This window comes from Corapipo altera, unplaced genomic scaffold, assembly GCF_003945725.1.
Source record: "Corapipo altera isolate COAL_440 unplaced genomic scaffold, ASM394572v1 0, whole genome shotgun sequence".
NCBI classification, from domain to species: Eukaryota; Metazoa; Chordata; class Aves; order Passeriformes; family Pipridae; genus Corapipo; species Corapipo altera.
Genome location: NW_020884872.1, coordinates 39,943,950 through 39,958,054, shown reverse-complemented (window position 1 = coordinate 39,958,054; position 14,105 = coordinate 39,943,950).

The following is a 14,105-nucleotide window of genomic DNA, read 5'->3' as shown; positions in this document are numbered from 1 at the left end:
GCGGGGAGCAGGGGCGCTTATCGGGGGAGCGATCCCGGCGCTCACCTGGCCGTGACCCGCCGGGCTCGGCCCGGGCTGCGTGAGCGCAGCGGATCGGGGAGCTCGGGCTGCCCGCTGCCCTTCTGGCTGCTAAACGAGGAGTGTCACCTGCTGTCCGGGGCTGTTTTCGCTCTGTGGCCATCAAGAAGCTCCGAGCCAATGCTATAAGGTGAACCGGGCACTGTGCAATGCTAACCCTTTGATGTCAACGGCGTGATAGAAAACTCAGTAAGCAAGTAAGTGGACTACATGCTGTGTGGAGAGCAGCTTTCTGGCTCATTCTCTCCTTTCAAGACAAGGAAAGAGGTTTCCCTGACTGCTGCTGCCACTGGTTACTAATGATCTCTGGCCTGTGGCTTCCATGAACTGGTACTCCTGAGAAGTTGTCCAGAGAAGCTGTGGATTCATCTCTGGAAGAATTCAGGACCAAGGTGTATGGGGCTTTAACCAATCTGGTCTAGTGGAAAGTGTCCCTGCCTTTGGCAGGGGTGTTGGAACTAGACGAACTTTAAGGTCCATTCCAACTCAAATCATTCTGTGACTCTATGTCTCTGTGACCCAATTTGCTCATCACTTGGTCAGTCCGCAGCAGGCATCTGTCCTGGATGCCAATTATTGCACCAATCCACAGGGAAACCTAGGAGAATGCTGATCAATACAACATGATGTATGTTTCCTATACGGACCTTGCTGAGCCATGTATGTGAAATAAATGGATGAGAAGTCTAGCATGAGAAGAGCAACCAGAGTGGGAGGCCAACAAGAAGAGTGGGTTAGGGAAGCTACACGTTACTAAGACTTGAATGTACTCTGAATTCAGAAACAGTAAAATATTAGCAGGCATTGCCAAAAAAGAATTTTCTGAAAGAAGAATAAAATCCTTCTTTGAGGCTTGAAGATTTTGTTTTACTCTGGTCTGTGCTTTGTGCAATCAATCCAGTAGCATCTTCTACATCGTGCACTTAGTAATTACCTGGCTGCTGAACAGGTTGATTTCTTCTTAGGTACAAATCAAACAAACGTTGCAATGTATTGTAATGTGGAATGTCCACAGTCAGCACTTCAAGTACTAAAGAAGGCTGCTCTGATTTGTGATGTAGTTACGCTGAACCTGGATTTTTTAAACTGTGTCTATATGAAGGTAATCTCCTCAAAGGAGCTCTAACTTCTTATCAGTTACCCATACTTTTGACTGTTACAATTAATGAATAAATTCTTAAGATAAAACACGAGTAGGTGGTTATAGCTATATTTATAGCAAGTACTCCTGTAAGAAACACAAATCTTGCTGTATAAGCTCCACTGCCACAGCTGATGCTAGTCATATATCACTGCTCAGTGGCATATATATATATGGCCACACAGCACAGGCAGTATTGCGTTTCTCTATTATGGTTACTCCAGCAAAACAAGCAGTCTGTAATGCAGCAAAGAATGCTTAAACCACCAATAGCTCATTCGTGTACAGAAATAATTGAGATACTACCACCATTTTTGAGCTGTTAAAGTATGAAATTAAAGGTGTATTTCTTCCCTGAACATCGGCTCTCTTACCCTTGCTTCAACAATGGTAGTGAAACATTTGTTCCCAAGCACATCTTACATACCCACATGTATGGAACAAAGTCTTGCTCTTTGTTTTGGAAACAAAGAGCAGGTCTTTGATGTTTCTTCCTAGAAAGAGTCATACAAGTGAGACACAGAAAGTAAAAAAAAACCCACCTGTTTTCTCAAAAAGATTGAGATAAAAGAGCTAGTTTGATCACCCTGGCTTCCACTCATGTTATCTTTCAATATTCAAGGTCTATATTAATCCACAAAAAATTCACTCTGATGAGTACGTTTTAATTTGTCCCACAGAGAGAGATAAAGCTACAAACAATTGTTTCATAGCTATTTCTGAGGTGGATTGGCTTCTGCTTCCGTTTAGTAAGCTGATGCCAAGAGTTGACCTCTGTGAGGCTATTTTGTGGTTATACTTATTGGAGGGACAGAATTTGTTCTCAGAGGATTTAAGTTTCCTAGCAAGGCTCACTTTCTAGGAGAGCTCAGAGCACAGCAGGGCTGTTAAATACTCAGCAAAGAAAGATGAAAATGCAATTCTACTTTCTTCTAAAGAGCTCAAAACACACAGGAGTGTATTTTCAGTGTGTGGTAGAAAAGTCAGGCAACATAACTTTGAATAATTAAGCGTAAACCACAGTTGGTGATTAGAATGTACAGTACGTCATTTCTGTAAGTTGAGCAGGTTAAAATGATACATTATTACAAAACCATACATATCCTAGCACCAACTGTTTGGCTGTATGGGTAGAAATTTTAATTGATCTGTACTTCATTGTTAGTTAAATGCCACAAAATAACACAGAATAGTTGAAGTTGGAAGAGACCTCTGGAGATCAACTAGTTCAAATCCCCTGCTAGAGAAGGATTACCTAGAACAGGTTGCACAGGATCATGACCAGACAGGTTTTGAGTATCTCCAGGGAAGGAGACTGTACAGCCTCTCTGGGCAGCTTGTTTCAGTGTTCTGTCATCCACACAGTAAGGAAGTTTTTCCTCATATTCAGATGAAACTTTCTTTGTTTCAGGTAGTGCCTTTTGCTCCTTGTCCCATCACTGGACATCAGTGAAGAGCCTGGCCCCAGTCTCTTGACACCCTCCCTTCAGATACTTAAAGACGTTGATGATGTCCCCTCTCAGTCATCTCTTCTCAGGTTGAACAGGCCCAGCTCCCTCAGCCTATCCCCATAAGACAGATGCTCCAGTCCCTTGATCATGTTTGTTGCCTCTGTTGGACCCATGCCAAGAGCTCCATGTTTCTTGTACTGAGGAGCCCAGAGCTGGAACAATATTCCTGATGAGACCTCACCAGGGCTGAGCAGAGGGACAGGATCCCCTCCTTTGATTTGTTGGTAATGCTCTTCCTAATGCACCCCAGGATATCATTGGCTTTCTTGACCACAAGGACACACTGCTGGCTCATGGACAGCTTGTTGTCCACCAGGACCCCCAGGTCCTTCTCTGCAGAGCTGCTTTCCAGAAGGTCAGCACTTAGTCTGTACTGGTGCCTGAGGTTATACTATCCCAGGTGCAGGACCTTGTATTTGCCCTTGTTGCACTTCAGACAGTTCTTCTCTGCCCATCTCTCCAATCTATCGAGGTCCTTCTGAAGGGCTGCACAGTCCTCTGGGCTATCAGCCACTCCTCCCAGCTTTGTGTCATCAGTGAACTTGCTGAGGAAGCCTCTGCCCCTTCATCTAAGTCACTGATGAACAAGTTAAATACTGGACCCAGCACTGACCCTTGAGGTACACTGCTAGTAACAGGCCTCCAAGAAAACTCTCTGACACTGACCACTGTTATCAGTCCACCTCACCATCCACTCAGCCAATCCATGCTTCCTGAGTTTGCCCATGAGGGTCTTATGGGAGACAGTGTCAAAAGCCTTGCTGAAATCAAGGTAGACAGCATCCACTGCTCTTCCCTCATCTACCCAGACTGTCATGCCATCAAAGAAGGCAATCAGGTTGGTCAAGCAAGATTTCCCCTTGGTGAATCCATGTTCACTACTCCTGATAACCTTCTTTTCCTCCACATGCTTAGAGATGACATCCATGATGAGCTATTCCATCACTTTTCCAGAGATAAAGGTGATGTTGACTGGCACGTAGTTTTCTGGGTCCTTCCTTCACTTTGAAAACTGAAATGACATTGACTTTCCTCCAGTCCTCAAGCACCTCTCCTGTTCTCCACGACTTTTCAAAAATGAGGGAGAGCGGCTTAGCAATAACATCTGCCAGCTCACTCAGCGCTTGTGGGTGCATCCACTTGGGGCCCATGGATTTGTCAGTGTCAAATTTGCCTTCTTGATCTCTAACCCATCCTCCTTGACCAAGAGAAAGTCTTCCTTTTCTCCAGACTTTCTTTCTTGGCTTCAAGGTCTGGGATTCCTGAGGGCTGGCCTTAGCAGTAGAGACTGAAGCAAAGAAGGCATTCAGTAACTACCTTCTCTGTGTCCTTTGTCACCAAGGCACCCACCTCATTCAGCAGCAGGGCCACGTTTTCTCTGGTTTTCCTTTTGCTACTGATGTACTTGAAGAAGAAGCCCTTCTTGTTGTCCTCGATTACAAATGGACCTTAGCCCTTCTCATCTCATCCCTTCATATTCTGATAACATTCCTATATCCTTCCCAAGTGGCCTGTGCCTTTTTCCACATTCCATGAACTCCCTTTTTCTATTTGAGTTTTCCCAGAAGCTCCTTGCTCATCCATGCAGTTCTCTTGTCCCCTTTGCTTGATTTCTTACTCAATCATGAGCTTAGAGAAAGTGATGCTTGAATATTAACCAGCTCTTTTGGACTTTCCTACCTTATAGTCCTCGTACCCATGGGGATTCCTCCAAGTAGGTCCTTGAAGAGGCCAAAGCTAACTCTCCTGAAATCCAGGGTTGTAATCTTACTTATAGCTCTGCTTCTTCCACACAGGATTCTGAACTCCACTGTCTCATGGTCACTGCAAACAAGGCTACCCCCAACCTTCACATCCCCAGCCAGTCTTTCTTTCTTTGTTAGTATAAGGTCCAGCAGCACACCTCTCCTCATTGGCTTTTCCACCGCCTGTGTCAAAAAGTTACTATCATTGCTGTGCAGGAATCTCCTGGGCCAGGCTGTAATGATCCTTCCACGGGAGGGATCGTACCCCATATCACTCAGTTAAATGTTGTCGCTTAGTAAGGTTGTTTCCTTACATCTCATAGGCAGGAACAACACAGTCATTTCAGAGGGGGTGGGGAGGTGAATCCATAACACGGAATAGTTGAAAACAACTATTCATTATTTCAGGACTAGCAACCTGAATTAAGATTGAAGTATTTTGAAGAAAATTAAGACAAATTACTATTTGTTCAGAATATGTGTGGCTTATAAATATGAATAGATATTTTTGACTCAGTATTTTAGATTGAAAAAATTATAATAATCATAAAGAATTGCAAAGGTGTGTAGCTCATCATGGAATAGCAAGTATTGGGTGGGATGCTGAAAACAGATTTAGGTAGTGCATTAGTTCCATTCTAAACAAAGACTAATGGGTTTTGCTCTACAACAAAAATCTATTTGGCTTTCATGATGGTAGTAGCCAAACACTAAAACCAGTCATGTGCCAGTAACTACTCCTCCCAAGATAATGCATCCTTTCAAGAAGAATTTATTCCTACCTTCCAGATAGGGAATCTGAGGGGAAATTGATTAGTGAATCAGCTTATGAAAGCCTTGCACAGAGGAGCTGCACTGTCTAATGTAACTGAGGCATCCCATAAAAACCATGAACATTCAGAAAACATAGAAGGGATAATTTGTTTGCTGTGACCTTTCTCATGCACTGTGTCACATTCTGTCTCTTGAAGACAACGTTTACTAGCAGAGCAAATAATTGGTGGGATGGTCTGGAGGAGGTGAGGACTGTCAGGATGGAGGGCACCAGGGGTCTCAAAGAAGGGGTCTGCAGAAGCTCAGCTGCATTCAGCCACCAGCAATACAGGTACCAGGTTCTCTGCACTTCCACGAGCGACACTGGGTTTGGTATTTGAGATGCTCACTCAATTTCCATGCAAGGATCGGCTCTGGTCCAAAAACAAATGGACTTGCTACTTCAGAAGTTTGCTAAACCAGACGAAGGACATGCAGAGGAATAGAAGTTTCCTACGAAACCAGCCTGCAAGCCCAGCTCAGCAGCATTTTGCGGGTAATCCTCCCCAGAAAAAGGAAAAGAGCTCATGTGCTATGGCCCAGAAGGGACTTGGCTTCTCTGGCAGGTCTGTGTACACACAGTGAACATGTAGGTGGAGAAAAAAGCAGGGGGGCGGGAAATAGAACAGAGACTTGTACATAAATAAAGTAACTAAGTGAACTTTATTTACCTGGAGCTGCTCCAGACTGACAACAGAAGTCTTTGGCTCATTACCAGTGCCTGTGACAACATGCAAAGTTAATTAATATGGCAGATGTAGACCTAGAGAGTTAATGATACACAATACATTGTGATGTCACTCCTGCCAAGATGTGATTTTGTTTCTTTTATTTTTGCCGAAGACATAACTTGAGTTTGATAACTTCGATTGTTTTGTTTCCCATTCATTTACTCTGATAACATTGTTATCTCTGTAGAGCCAGATTTACCTTGTCCACTTCCTCTTTATATCCATTCTCCATCATGACAACACCTTTGCTACTGTTTTCTTCCACAGTTTTTTCCCCCAGGGAATCTGAAGGAACTGTGCTTTGTTCAAAGCCTGGATTTAATAGGGAATCTCAATTCTGGAAGTGCAGGGCTGTATGGAAACCATCCTTAGCTGACAGTAGCAAGGAGGTGTTAAAAATCTTGGTTAGAGATGTGACCATCCCTTCCAGTCTTGAAAGGCCTTTGTGGGTCCAGCCTTCAGTCTTAATCTTTGTACCACGTGTCACAGTCAAAAGCGGAGCACACATTGCGTTGTGCCTTTGCGATACCTCAGGCATGAGACTGGGCTGACAGAAACACACATAGTAATCCCAGTTTTGGTGCCGAGTTACTGTCAGACATTGAGCAATCCAACTCTGAGGCTGGGAAATTCTCCCTGCCAAGGAAGGGCACTCCCAGCAGGTATGTGGGGTGGACAAATAGGAGTGTTAGCATAAGTATTAAGGGCAGCTGGCAAGGGAAGTAGGGCAGAACGAAAGAGTTCCTAATTCAAAGCCTTTATGTATTCATTTCTACTCCAGAGAAACACCTGTTTTACCTTTGAAACATGTGATCATATTCAAGAAAAAAAGATAACAAACGTATGGGTATCCTGCACCCAGCTAGGATTCAAGCCTTCCATTTAGCTGGGTAGTTAAAGTTTTTTTATTCTGAATTATGTACCTCTGCTTTTCTTCACATTAGATTTGAATTTGTCTGACACACTTTCTCTCACCCAAGGCAGTGCAAGGTTGGTGAATGTTGTTCAAAGCATACTGAAGCCACCCAAACATCTCTTCAGTAGTTTGTTTTCTTTGTACTTCCACATGGATATTCTTCTTCTGAAACTTCAGGTCAGTGTTGTGAGATCTTATGTTTTCAAGTGAACTTTTTAGTGTCTCGTTGCATTGTGTCTGCTGAAATTTCACTACTAGCATGTTTTCAGACAAGCTGTGCTCAGCCTTTTTCTCTTCAGGACAGCACATGAGAGTGTCAGCAGCACAGCAGCTGCTAGAGCTGGCTAAATTATCCTGTCAACTTATGCAACCAGCCCTACAACATGAATCATGTTGTTGACTGGACAACACAAGTGTCATCTCTTGACCAATCTGTGTTTTGACTCAAGCAGATGTTAAAAGACCAGAGTTAAACTGACATGATATTTAGGAACTGATATGTGATTTGTATTTAACTCGTGAAGACACTTAGAGGATTATTTATAAGTATTATACCACTCCTACCCCTCGCCCCCCCCCCCCCCCCTCCCCCAAATAAATCATCTTACAGTATTGGATGCTCACATTTTCAACCTTTGACTTCATACATTGTTTTTGGGGTTAGGCAGCACTGTTGCATAAAATGTACCTGACTTCAGATGACATTAATGTCCACAGTGGAAATAACTTATTTTGAGTTCAGGTAACAGGACTACATCATATAATTTTCTAGAGTTGCATTTTCCAGCATTGAAATTCTGCAACTGGAGATCAAGAGCTGATGTTATATACCTATTGCAGCCCTGTTAGAAGTTTGTAGATGGGCTCATTCCTCCTGAAATGGATTTTCTTGTTATTTATACAGATATCCATATTTTCACCATAGGATACAAAGCTTCCTTCTTTTCATTACCTATAGCTTTTCTGCATATCATTCAGATTGAAATGAAAACTTTAGCAGCAGTATCTGACAGAATTTAAGGTGTAATCAGATTTCAATGGATTCATTTATCTCACTGCTCTCTTGTGAAGTCACTATAAAGTCAATTTTCGTATTTCATCTTAGAAATCTTGGTCAGTGTTGTTGCTACTGAAAGATTGAAGCTTCCAGGGTTCAATTGGATTAATTCACCTGTACCCCTCAGGGCTTCCTTGCTTCTCTACCTCTCTTTTTTTTTTTTCCAGTAGCACCTCTAACCTTCTCTAGGTAGTCTACTTATTTTTGTAATACTCGTCCAAATTAGAAAAAAGGCATTACTATTGACCTATGCAGTTATATTCTTATTTTATTTGTTCTTGCCACTCTCCTGAGCAACTGATTCCCAATAAGCGCCACAACACAATTCAATTACTTTGTTCTTTCAGCTTCTAAAAGAGGGATGGTCCCCTTACATTCTTACACTTGGAAAGCCCAGGATTTGTTATTACTTAGCAGGAAGTGTAAACAAATCCAATAGCCCAAACCATTTTCCCCTTAGGGGAGGGGGAGATTTTGAAAAGAAAGGAAATAATAAAAGAAACCCCAAACCACAACAACAGAAACTCAGCCAACAACAGCTTTTTCCTTCTTGCAAAGGCATCTGAGTAAAATGCATTCAGTACAAAGGTTACAATACAACAGTACATAAATTACTTAAAATTACATAACATATTTCATAAACTGAAACTGCAGCACATAAATAACCTAGTCCTACTTGTGAGCATAATGTGCTGGGTCACTTGCTACTTCCTTCAGCATAATATATTTTTCAGGAAACTGTCTTCTGAGAGGAACCAGAGAGAGAAGGAGAATTCAAGAAGCATATTCCCATGAAACAATGCTGTTATACAGAATTACAGGGAACATACCCAATGACAAGGAAATAGTTTTTTAGGAAATCATTAAGAATTTTAGCAGGAAGGTTAATTCTTTTTCTAAAGATGAAGTGAACTATGTTCGTTTTAGGTATTTCAGCAATTCTTTTTTTTTTTTTTACTTGGGAACACAGTTGTCAGAGCCAGAGAGTATCAATAGCCTCTGCAGCCTCTACCTACAAATAACTTCATAAATACAGTCAGATTAATCCATTTCTTAGGCTGGAAACTTTAGAGTGTGAATTTTGGAGGAACAACCAGAGATTCTCAAACACATCCTGTAGTAACATTGGGCATCTAGAATATTTTCATGTTAGGACAAAAGCAAAACCCGGGAGCTTGTTAAGTGCTGCTCAAAATGGTTGGACGGCTTCTTGCTCAGGCTATTCTTATTGCTGGAATGCACCCACACGTGTATTCTTTTAAGCACATTATTCATATGTGTTGAAACATTGCCTTTGTCAGAAGCATCTCCTGGAGATCCCAACAACCAAATGAAAGAAAATTGACAATCTAGTTACAAAAAGAAGATTGTTTATGGCCTTTTAGCACTATCCTCATAAAAAATGTAGCATCAGCAACACAGATTTTAATTCTGTAATGAAACTGACTGCCATCTTGGTGCTGAAAGCTATCCTGCAAAGAGTGAGCAGAGACTCACTTTTTAGCAGCTCCAGACAGAAAACATCTATTTTCAGATGTTTTACAGAACCCTACTCCTCAGAGATAGGTTCTTTTCCACCAGTGAGACTTTTGACCTTGTTTCTCCCTCCTTCTCTCTTGAGATTGAAAATCAAATTGTCACCTCTCAACTTTCTGCATGAAATCCTTTTGCTGAGGGGAAGGTTGCAATGGGAAGAAGAATAAAGGGTACAACATGACTGAGCTCTTGCAGTCTCCATTTAGAACCATAGAATCTACTAATTTTTTAAATACCTCCAGTGTTGAAGTGAGTCAACCATTTCCCTGGGCAGCCTGTTCCAACAGTTTTCCTCTGAAGAAGTTTTTCTTAATATCCAATCTAAACCTCCCCTGGTGCAGCTTGAGAGCATTTCCTCTTGTCCTATTGCTTGTTACCTGGAAGAAGATCCTGATCTCCACCTTGCTATAGCCTCCTCTCTGGTAATTGTAGAAAGTGAGCAGGTTCCCCCTGAGCCTCCTTTTCTCCAGGCTAAACAACATCAGTACCCTCCTTACATTTCAGACCCTTCATCAGCTCTGTTGCCCTTCTCTGGACACACTCCAGCACCTCCATGCCTTTCTTGTAGCAAGGGACCCAAAACTGAACACAGGATTCTTCTGGCAAGTATGGCTGCTAGATATGGAAAAGGTAATTGCAAAACCCACCACTGTTTCCATAGGAGTTAAAAAAACTCCCAAACAGTAAATACGATAATAAAGTTCCATCACTCATAATTCACTTACTGTCTTGTCATGGAAGAAGTTAGAATAAAAAATAGCAAAAGCCAGACCATAGCATCCAATTATATCAAGTGTAAACACTGAATATAACCATGGTAGCAGTGTACAATAGTTTTTGTTGCCACAGATGTTACATCTTGAGAATTATGATCATACTCTGCTAAAAAAGATATAGCTGAAGTTTCAGGAGACTTTGTAAGTTAAACACCTGCAGTTAGCTATTAAAAAAAAGTTATTTAAAAAATAATAGGCTGCCTAATCAAAGGTTGTATCTTGTTCCATTATATTGATAAAGGTTCAATTTTCACTGCTGTCTTAGCTGTCAAAGTTTGCAGAGTATATAATTATTTTTCCACTGCATATTTTTATATCTGAGCAAGTTTTACAGAAAGAGCTGTTATTAATCAGATGGTAACAGGGTGTTACAAAAACAAGGGTTCAGAATTTACAGCTTTGCTATTGATACGCTACCATTTCAGTGAATAATCTAAGCTTTTCCGTCTGTAACAATGAAACAGTTATGAACCTTTGCAGATATTAATCAGATTTTCATATGTAAAATTTTTACTTCTTTACTCTAAAAAGGCTATATAATAGGATGATACCTTGCATTCAAAAATACCTAAGTCTGCTTATAATGAGATCATGAAGTTAGAACATTGTAAATCTTGTGATCCCCCCCATATGCTACATGAAAATCTTTCTTTTAAAAGATTTCAAATTGCTCAGCCTATACAACAGATACACTATATATGCATAAAACATTTTCCATAACAGAAACAGTCCCTTCACGATGCAAAACCAGTACAATGTTTCCCTATAATCCATGTTGAAAAGCGAAAGAAAAAAAAACAGAAGGGCATGCAAGCACAATTAATTACTCTTTTTTTTTTGTTTGGAAAGTGATGCAGAACAGATTTGCCTGCAATGTAGTGCTTTCTTCCATAAACAAGCAATTATATCTGGTCAAAGCAAAGCTGTTTAAAATACTCCTGACTAGTTATAGGTAAAAGCTATAAAAATAAGTAGTCTAAAATGGAAGGGGTCATTATCATGGAAAGGCCCTAAGACCCTTGATCATTTTAGTAATAGGCTGTAAAAACATCTTCCAGAGAACAAATATAGCATCAATTACTGAAATCGCTTGAACTAGAGTTGCTGAGTATCATTTGGTGTATCAGAAGTTAATCCAGGTTTATCCTTTCAGAACTGCTGAAGCTTCAGACAAAGCAAGTACTACAGTAGTGCCCACATTTATCTGTTTCAATACTGGAGTAAAACTCAAAAACTTTTAAGTTACATATTTGAATTAGGCTTGTATATTGTTATTAGAAAGCAGTGCTTTATTAATACCAGTTTCTAATATCACAGAATCACAGAATATGCCGAGTTGGAAGGGAACCACAAGGACCATTGCGTCCAGCTCCTGGCCCTGCACAGGACCATCCCCAAGAGTCACATCATGTGCCTGAGAGTACTGTCCAAATTCTTCTTGAACTCTGTCAGGCTTGGTGCTGTGACCACTTCCCTGGGGAGCCTCTTCCAGTGCCCTCTTCACCCACTGATTGAAGAACCTTTTTCTAATATCCAACCTAAACCTCCCATGACACACCTTCAGGCCATTCCCTTGGGTCTTGTCACTGGTCATCACAGAGAAGAGATCAGTGCCTGCCCCTCTTCTCTCCCTCATGAAGAAGTTGTAACTGCAATGAGGTCTCCCTCAGTCTCCTCTTCTCCAGGCTGAACAGATCAAGTGCCCTCACTGCTCCTCATGTGGCTTCCCCTCAAGGCCCTTCACCATGCCAATTTCATTATGGTGCACATATCTAATAGCTTTGTACTTTGCTATTTTCTTTTTGATAAAATCATGTTGCTTATCTATTGCCACCTCTCTATTACTTACTGGTGTGTCCCAATAAGAAGTATTCACAGGTACATTCAGTTTCATATTGAAAAAGATAATTTTTTTTCTCTTTCTGAGAACATTTTTTAAAAAGGGATGAGAAATCATGGTTAAAGAACAAAGTATCATGCTATTGCTCCCACACCCATTCATTTACAGTTCCTGGAGACAACGAGGAGTTCCTGCATCCTACTAAAACAACTTCCTTTTCTTTCTATTTTCAGATAATGTGACCTTCTAACAAGGCTTCTCAGCCATAGTTTGTTTTGTTAATATTCACACTGAATTTTCCATTATGGTTCACTTGGTAACAGCTGATGCTGGGTATCTGCCTGGGACTTGAAATACTCCAGCCAGTAACCCTTGATGAGCTTCTCTGGAGCCCAAAAAACTTTACAGAAAAGAAGTGTTAAATTGCACTCAGCTGAGACCACAGATTTTTTTCATAGGGAAAATAATACCTACTACAGAAAAATCCCCAGTATCTTCAGAATGCTTGTGCAGAGATGGATGCTGCTCCACCAAAGATCCTCAGTAACATCCCACCTTATCGGACGGGGTCATTAACAAGCAGGAAGACAGATCTTTGGTGCAAGATGTCCCTGTTAAGGATAGATTGAGATGAGATATTTAGGACACCACTGTAGCACATTGTAGTACAGTTCAAAATATTTATGGCTGGCTCACTTTAAACATGATGAGCTGAACCATTACATGGGAAAGATGATGTTCTGTCTGGTGCTGACAATGACTTTTTTTTGAGCATCAGTGTTGCTGATGTGTGCTATGAGAGAGGAGCTGAACACAGTGAAGGACTTTGGCTACCTGCAGGGAAGATGACAGCCATGCATATAAATTGCATACAATACATAGAAAAGGGGTGGAACAATTAAGTGCAGGTTTTCAGCAGGAATTTGTAAACTTCAATAGCAATATAACACATCCTGCTAGGAAAAGAGGGAGATCTGTTTATGTCCTAATTTACATATAGTGATAAAATTAGGATAGAGGCAAGCTGATACATATTAGTCTTAACTGAAGGGAATATAAATTAATTAAAATATACAAGATAAATGGATTAAGAAAATGAGGTTGAAACAGGTCAAATTGAAATGCTTTCTGTCAATTATTTACCTGACAAATATCTCCAGTGTAATTTAATCATATGTAAATGACTTGCAATTTGGTAAAAGGGGAAAAAAAAAGCCAAAATGAAAGACTTATGAGCTCCAGGAGGACCAAAATTCAATAAACAGCTTTTACACTTAAAGAGGACAACAAAGGATACTGCAAATTTCTTCACATGCTTATTAATTGAAATTAACTTCATTTGCAATACAGCTCCAGTCAGATCTGCTACTTGAGCAAGAACAAGTACAGCTGCAAGAACTTGTAGCTGTTCCCAGTGCCTCATCAAATGGCTAAATGAAGTTAGAACAGTTTTAAAATGACAAATCAGGACACAAGACACATCATGTATGAAATTGAATTGAGGAATTCCAGGTTCTAAGAATTTTAACCCAGGGGGTAGTTTCCTTCGACAGGATTAGACAAAATTCAACTTTCATGCTGCATGGACCAAATGACTTATCTGCCTTGTAAAAGCTGATAGGTACCACCCAAAACTGAGATAAAGGAAGTTTCTCACTGCCACCTGAAAGGTGGAGGCAAAGAAACAAAACTCAAGTTCTAGATCATTCATGAGAGATATCGTTCTCTCAAATAAGCATCCTGGGCATTTTTTCACTTATGAGCATTTCAAGTCACTTCAAACACTAGAAGTATTAGCATATAATTGTCTGGAAACGGCTTCACTAGTGCTTTTTGTACAAGCATCTGCTGTGATTAACAACTGGCTGAAATACGGCTGCTATACACAAGTTTTTTGGTAAGTACCAGTGTTCTGTCCCAAGCAAAGATCCAGTCAACACCACCACCATTTTCTAAAATTA